This window comes from Anarrhichthys ocellatus, unplaced genomic scaffold (genome assembly GCF_004355925.1).
Source record: "Anarrhichthys ocellatus isolate YVR2014 unplaced genomic scaffold, GSC_Weel_1.0 scaffold7, whole genome shotgun sequence".
Classification (NCBI taxonomy): Eukaryota; Metazoa; Chordata; class Actinopteri; order Perciformes; family Anarhichadidae; genus Anarrhichthys; species Anarrhichthys ocellatus.
In genome coordinates this window covers 3,509,047-3,516,701 of record NW_022280037.1, presented here as the reverse complement: position 1 = coordinate 3,516,701, position 7,655 = coordinate 3,509,047, and positions in this window count along the sequence as shown.

Here is a 7,655-nt window from a genome sequence, read left to right as displayed (position 1 = left end):
TGTGTGTGTGTGTGTGTGTGTGTGTGTGTGTGTGTGTGTGTGTGTGTAAATCAGTGTTTATGCCCTGTCCAAACCCCACTTTGCTTTGAATGACACTTTGGCGATGCCCCCAGCTCCCCACTTCGACTTCTCAAGCATACCCCCTGTTAGTGCCAACTCTGCCAATTCCTCTCATGTCTTTAATATCTCTCTTTGGGCCCTTGGGTTCTGCCAGTGAAGGCTCCCCTGTGACAGTTGGACATCGCCCTCACATTTGGGAGACAGCGGCGGGTGTTTGTAGCGTTCCCAGCCCCAGGCCTGTGGGGAATCTGTGATGGCTCGCCTGTCAGCCGGCCCCTCCCCTGTAATTAGGAGAGTAAACACAGCGCCTGGCTCGGCTTGGGGGAGAAGTAGGAGGCAACGGAGGAGGGGACCGTCCGGCTCCTGTCCTACTGCTACTTGAGCTATCCAGGAGCAACTTTGGACTACACTCCCCATCACATCTCTGAGATGTGGAGGGGAGTGCAGTCTGTTAACATGCTGAGAAACACCACATTTCCATTTGTACCTTGTTGAGCATCAGTGAACCTCTGAGAAGGCTCGTCATTGAACTGAATCTTTGTAGAGAAACTACAAAGAAACTGATCACTCCAGATGATCTGAGAGCTATGCAGATCAGAACATGTACAGCGATGAGCATGTTGATGAGTGGAAGCTGTTTCCTGTAAGATATTTCATGCACATGCGTATTATTCCTGTGTAGCACCCCAGCAGATAAAAACCTCCACTAAGCCTCCGTCCCTCCTCTCTTCACCTCTCTCCTGGTTGCTGGGGGGACTGGTCAGCGGCTGGAGGAATGTGTTGTGGGCTGGAGTTGTAGTCGTAGCTTGGGACCAGCTCGGGGGAAGCGCCATCCCACCCAGCCCCTGCCACTCCGCTCTGCCCAGGCAGGGAGGCTGTGCTGCGGGAATGCCGAGACCAGGAGGGGAGGAATTTTACTGGAGGACCTGCCAGAGAAATGCCATGCAGGGAGCGATGAAGAGAGAAACCTAGATAGATAGAGAGAGAGAGAGAGAGAGAGAGGGGAGAAAAAGGAGATCTCAGCCAATTGAACACAGCCTGTCAGTGTCATCTCAGTTTTGTAGGATGCTTACTGATGACGGGCCAGTTGCTGAATGAGCTGGTTGCCACACAGACACAGTGGCACCGCATCCGACTTAGATCCTTTGCAGATGGCTTGGGGTTCAGTGGGCATAACTGAGGTAGCTTGAAGTAAAGTCAGTGCATTTTAAACATATTGTTTTACAGTTTCAGTGTAAATCATCCATCTGTATTAACCACCTTCTGTCTCGCCAAGACATGAGCATGATCACATGTACTAGTTTTTGTGTAAGTACATTTTAAATCAGATGGTGTGCATCAGTGTGTGCATGTGGTGGACAGGGAGAGTACAACGGGAGGGGTGCTTGAAGGCCCAGTGTACTTGCCAAAGTCTTTACGGCGCCCAGAGAGCCATGCTGCAGCATCATGGTCCACAGCATGGAAAGACATGGGGCAGATGGGTGCAGTGTAGCAGCACAACCTCCCCCTTCCCCTCCCAAATGTGAGGCAGCAGTGGTGGGAATGGCACAGTGTGAGAGGGAGCCTGGGTTCATGGCTGAAACAGAAAAGCTGTTGGTGGGGCATTTGGGGGCTGGGGGAGAGCGGGGGCTGAAAGCTGTTTGAGGGGGGGCTTTGGAGAAGTTGGTGGGGCAGGCATCCTGCAATGGAGAGGGAAAGCCAGTCCCCCCTGTCACATCCCTTTGAAATCCAAGTGCAGGGGCACGAGCCCAGGGAGGAGTGGCAGCGTGGCCCAGCGCCTGGGCAGACAGGCAGTCACCGCACTGGGCCGCAGTCCAGCTCGCCTCGCCTAGCCCCTACCCACCCCAGCCCACCCCGTCTGGCCCAGGCTTACGGGAGTCAGGCAGCCGACCCCCAGCGGACAGGCCGGAGCCCTACACTACTGCGTCCCATCTCAGAGCCTCTAGTCTACTGGGTTTGAATCGGCAGCAGTGTCCACCGGGAGAGAGGCCCTGCAGAGATGTTGGGGGTGCTCCTCATGCACCCAGGCCTCTGGATGAGGGCCCAGCGGAGTCTGCTGCTGATGATAACCCCCACCTCACCACCTCACCACCAGGCCATTCTGCCTTCAGGGCCTGCACAGGTCCACACATCCCCATGGCAACAGTGGCAGGGCCGTCCACACAATGTGAGTGGGCAACAAGCCAAGTGCTGCCAAATTGGGATGAGGGAGAGACATTTTGGGATAATGCTCAACCCTGAATCTTTTCACCTTTATTTTGTCTCTGAGTAATCATGTTTTTGGCTCCACTGATCTAATATCAGAGACTTGGACAGCATTTGTTATTTGAACAGTGGTCAGCAGCAGCAGAGACAACCACGCTTTCTTTTGTGACTCCTCCACCACTGCTCCATATTACTTAAATTCTTCCACCACTCTTTAGGCTCTAAAATTCTAATTGTCAATTTCTTTTGCCAGGCATTTATAAAACTATAGGCCCTGGAGCAGAATTGACCCAATACATTCTGAAGCATTCGTTGGGTGCTTAAAGAGACCTTGTCATGCCAATATTAAGCCTGGGTAAACACAAGTAGTTCAATGACATTCACAGCAGCCACCTAAAGTTGATTCTCCACCCACTCTAAGCCACTGGGAAGATACTGCATAAGTGGTTGGGTGGTGTTTACTGAAAGTGGATATCTGCTGTTTGTTTTGTTGTTCTGCTTTCCGACCGTAAACACTGCATAGATTTCCTTGAGTGGTGTTTGAAACGCGTATGTGTGTGTGTGTGCCATGTGTTATATTTGCTGATAACAGGATTTACTCAAATTGCGAATCACCAGTTGAGAAAGGTTAATTGTCAGTGCAACTGGTAGAATGGGTACATGCAATAATTATTAGTCTAAGTTGCTTTATTATTTAGGGACGCTAATTAGGCATTAACTGTGGGCCCCTTTTTGGATCACAACTTCAAATGCATGTCAAATTGCATTAAGTTCACTTTGACGTCCATTTATCAAACTAAAGGAATGCTGTTTTGTAGATGTCCTTAGTGTGTTTATTATTATGAAACTGATCTGTTTTTGAGGTATTGATCAGCAAAATTAGCAGAGGGATTTTCATAAATTGCTCAATGTAGCGTATCCTCATTTTATTCACTGTGAGGACAATACACGTTGTGATTTATGTGTTTTTTGGGTTGCTGGTGGTTTTGGTTTGGTAATTTAAGATTGCATTAAGAAGGATATTTGATGAACACAAAACCAGGAACACTTGATTTGAAGTGTATTCTCAGTCGCACCAGTTATTACTCCTCTTAGAAACGCAAGGATTGGTCTGGATGTGCCACCCATGTGGATGAGGCTGGCATGAGTCTGGCACTAAGGTGAGGTGGAAAGTGACAAGGAAAGAAAGCAAGAGATCAAGGTATGACTGCCAGTGCATGTCATTGCCCTACACTCTCATCAAGTAGCCCCGTGCTGCTTATGTTGCTGCCCAGACGCAAATTAATTTGGATGCCTGGAAAGACTGCAGAGCCCAGGACTCATCTCTGCCCTTTAAAAAAGAAAAGACACCAGCGGAGAGCACTCTTCCAACAAGAGAGGGGGGGGGGGGGGGGGGGGGGGGGTTGATGGATTTCAGCGGAGGGGCAATACAGTGTCTGGAATAAGATGGGAGGGTACAGAGGACACGGTTGAATGTGCTTGTCCTGCTATGATGACAAGATGGCTCAGCCACCACTGTGCCACTGGCCTCCCCTGGCTTCCTTCCTCCCCTCTCTCCCCCTGGTTCTCCCCCTCAGGACACTAGTGAAGTAGAAGGGAGTGCTGAAGGAAGAGGGGGGTGTAGAGGAGCACTGACGGTTAGCCCCCGTTTAATCTTCTCCTTGGCTCACTGCAGAATCTTTCACTACATGCCCCACTCCCTCTTCTCACCAAATCTGTACCTGCTCATCCCTGGGCCCGCTTTACAGGGGGGCTCTTGATCAGTGAGGTGATGGAGAATGGCCCTCGTCACACACTCCAAATAGGATCGGATTGCCTGGGAGTAAAAGGTGAGAGCTTCATGGAGCTTGGAAAAAAATAGAGGTGGTAGTAGTACTTGTGGTGGTGGTGGTGTAAGGGGAGTGCTCCCGCAACCAGACACTACCAAGAAATGAGCTCTGTTCGAAGGTTTGAGAGGTTTGTGCTGGTGCAGAACAACCACAAAGTCCCAGTGCAGGTGTGCTGGTATGGGGGGCTGGCTAAAAGAGGAGGGGAGTGAGACGGAGGTCTTGTTCTCCACTGGCATGTCGTTGGCATGTCGTTAACCTCCCAGGGCTCAGGGGGAAATAAGCAAATCTCTGTGTGTGTGTGCTTAAAAGCCAGGCTTCGTTTGTGCTTGGGGAGAGCTGGACCCCTGCTGGAGGACAAGGTAACAAAACAGCATCATGCTGACTGAAGGAGGGACACTTGAGTAAAGGGTTAAATAAAAAACACATGCTGGGTCACAGACCAGCCCCCTGGGTTTAGATTATACAGTTAAATGGCTCAAATGAAGTGTTTCAATATTCTGGAGATCCTTAAAACTTTACTTTAACCCAATACTTGATCCCATTGATCTTCTCTTACTTTTTATCAGTGGAAGTTTTTCAGGTCTTAAAGTGAAGTAAAAGTAACAATACCACAGTGTAAAAATACTCCTTTACAATTTACAGTACAATTAGAAAAATATACTTTAAGGGCCAAAGTATAAGTATTCCTAATGCAGAAGAATGCCACTTGTAAGTACATTGTATTTTGGGATGTGTAAGTTGCATTGTACTGTTAAATAGTTTGGCATGCTGCTAATTTTAACTAGTTAGTCAGTATTTAACTGAAAACTAACTGTCAGATAAATTTAGTGGACCAAATACTAGGATATAGTATTTCCCCCTGAAAAGTGAGTTAAAGTACTTCAGCAATTGTTGGCCATTTTGGGAAATATGGCTTTTTTTTTAGCTTTCTGGCAGAAAGTTATATGAGAAGAATGATACGGTAAATATGAAGCTACAGTCAGCAGCTAGCTTAGCTTAGCACAAAGGGCTGAAAACGGGAAACGGTTAGCCTGCGTCTGTCCAAAGGTAACAAAGTCCACCTAACAGCACCTTTACATTAACACAATGTATTTCATTTGTTTAATCTGAACGAAAGCCAGTGGAAAAACAGCACGTTTGCGGGAGGTTATGTGCAGCATAACTCCTTTAACTGGAATCTGTAAAACTGCCAAGTGTTGTATTTACATTTTAATGAGTTTTAAAGGTGTTAGTGGACGGATTATTATTATTATAGACATTTGGACAGAACCAGGTTTGCTGTTTCCCCCCCATCTTAATGCTAAGCTAAGCTAACCGGCTGCTGGCTGCAGCCTAAAATTTAAATAACTTCCTAAAATGTTGAACTATGTGGTACTAATAGCACCATAAATAGTAGCATTTCAATACTCAAAAATTGTACTTACTGTACTTGAGTAAATGTATTTAGTTGCATTATTTGTATCTGCTTTATGCCAATGAAATAATATGCCAGTTGCTTACCCAACACCAACTAAAAGGAAAATGTACCAAGTGAGGTTTAATTCTAATAAGGTTTTAAATGTTGTGAACAGAGAGACTAGAACAGAAACTTGAGGCCGCTGTACTTTTTGCAGCCTGTCATCCAGTATTAATGCATATTTATTGCCTTAACAACAGTGAACAGCAAACAACAGGAGTTAATGAGATGGAGGCTGGAGATGGAGCACAGAGGGGGGAAAATGGGCAGTGAGAGTCAGAACAAGAGGTTGGTAACTCTTGCTTAGTCTTGTGATCAAACACCAGTGGTGACACTGCAAACTTCTATCCACTCTTTTCAACATTTCTACCCCCCTCCCCTTCTCCCTTCTTTTCTACAGTAGTAATGCCCCTCACTATTTTTCTACATCTTATCCCTTTTAATTAGAAAGCAAATTCTGCAGCCCGGAGAGACCTAATCCCCTACTACCCAACAATGCACAGAGTGGCTTTGAACAGCCGACCTGCAACCCCCAATTCCTCAAATTCTCTCCACACTGCTGGACCTTCAAGGGGGGAAGGGGGCCTTTCACTTCACCAGAACATTATTACTTGAGGATACACGTGCTGCGGTATTTGCAGAACTACATATTTGCATTTTAGGAATGTTAACAGTAATTAACAACTAAGTGACACATGTGACAGAAATGATACAAGTGTATGCCAACTCGGTCTATCTCCCCCATGAGAGATGTAGCCTCAGCTGATTTGCATATATATTAATGTCCCTTATTGTATAGATTAGATCCCATTAGTTGTGGTGATTCTGGTGGAAGGTGCAGTCACTATGATGCTTAAAGTCTCGTTATTATGTTAAAATCATGTTTAAATTGTTGGAGGGCAAGAAAAAAAGAAGGGGTTATGGCACTGATGCAAGGTTAAGGGTGATTAGACACCCTGACCATCCTGACAATAGGCCGAGATTAGATTCTAAAAGCCCCAAAAAGGAAAAGGCCTCTCTAAAATGGAACTCCATTAGCTGTCTGTGCATTTACACTGCTTGTATCTAAAATTACCAGCTTCCATTTCTTAATAAAAAGTATATCTAGATGGAGCACACAGTCTGCTGAAATTAAATTCTGGCTTCATTCCTGGCTCTGAGTGCTTTACAGCCACTCTGGCAGTTAACATAGTGGCAAAGTGATCATTTACTGAGCTGTTTGTCAGGACAATTATGAAGCTGTCAGCATCATGCTCTTGTGCCATATGTGGAAAGAGAGGTCATCTGATAGCAGCGATGATGAGAGAGAGGAGGAGTAAATCAGGCGCAGAGACGCCGACAATGGAAACAGTTTAATCTACTGATTGCCGCTCTTGATTTATAAGAGAGCTGAAACATTAGAAAGTTAGATTTCGAGTTTTTGTGCTGCACTGCCTCCAGTGGCTGATGCTCTGCTCCACCTACATTGTACTTTCTCATTACCATAGGCAGATGGAATCAACTTCCTTTGTATGTAAGGTTAAGGTTTACAGGTGAAATGAAGAAGACAGGGGTTTTAATGGAGTGGTGTTACTGTTGGGGGTTTCTTGTTGGTAATCACAGCTTGAAGGAGAAAGAGACATTTTTGTTACTTGTTACATATTTTTTAGTAGAAGTTATCTCGATAACGCTTAAAGCTGCCGTGATCAGTAATTTCTATTTGAACAATTAATCAAATGACTGTGTGATGCCAAAGGGATTGCTCTGAGGGCTTTTAGCGTCATTCAGCTCAATGTTTTGGTTTGACGGCCTTCGTGTTTGGTGTTTTGGTTCACTCTCACTGCGCTCAACATCATAGTTTCCATCAGCTGGCAGCTGTTGTCAGTGAAGAAGCTCAGATAAACCCACTGTGTGCTATACGTGCCGAGTAAACAGCAGATAGACAGACAGAAGTTAGCAACTTGCTGGTAAACACGGTGGAGCATTTAGCAGCTAAGGAGTCAGTGATGAATGATAATGTCGCTCTGTGTTTGATGGTGTAAATAGGAAACTGTTTTCGCTAAATTGATGTTGCATTAACTTCTGTATTTTTCAACATGCACCCTGTTTTCCCCTGAGTTGTCTAG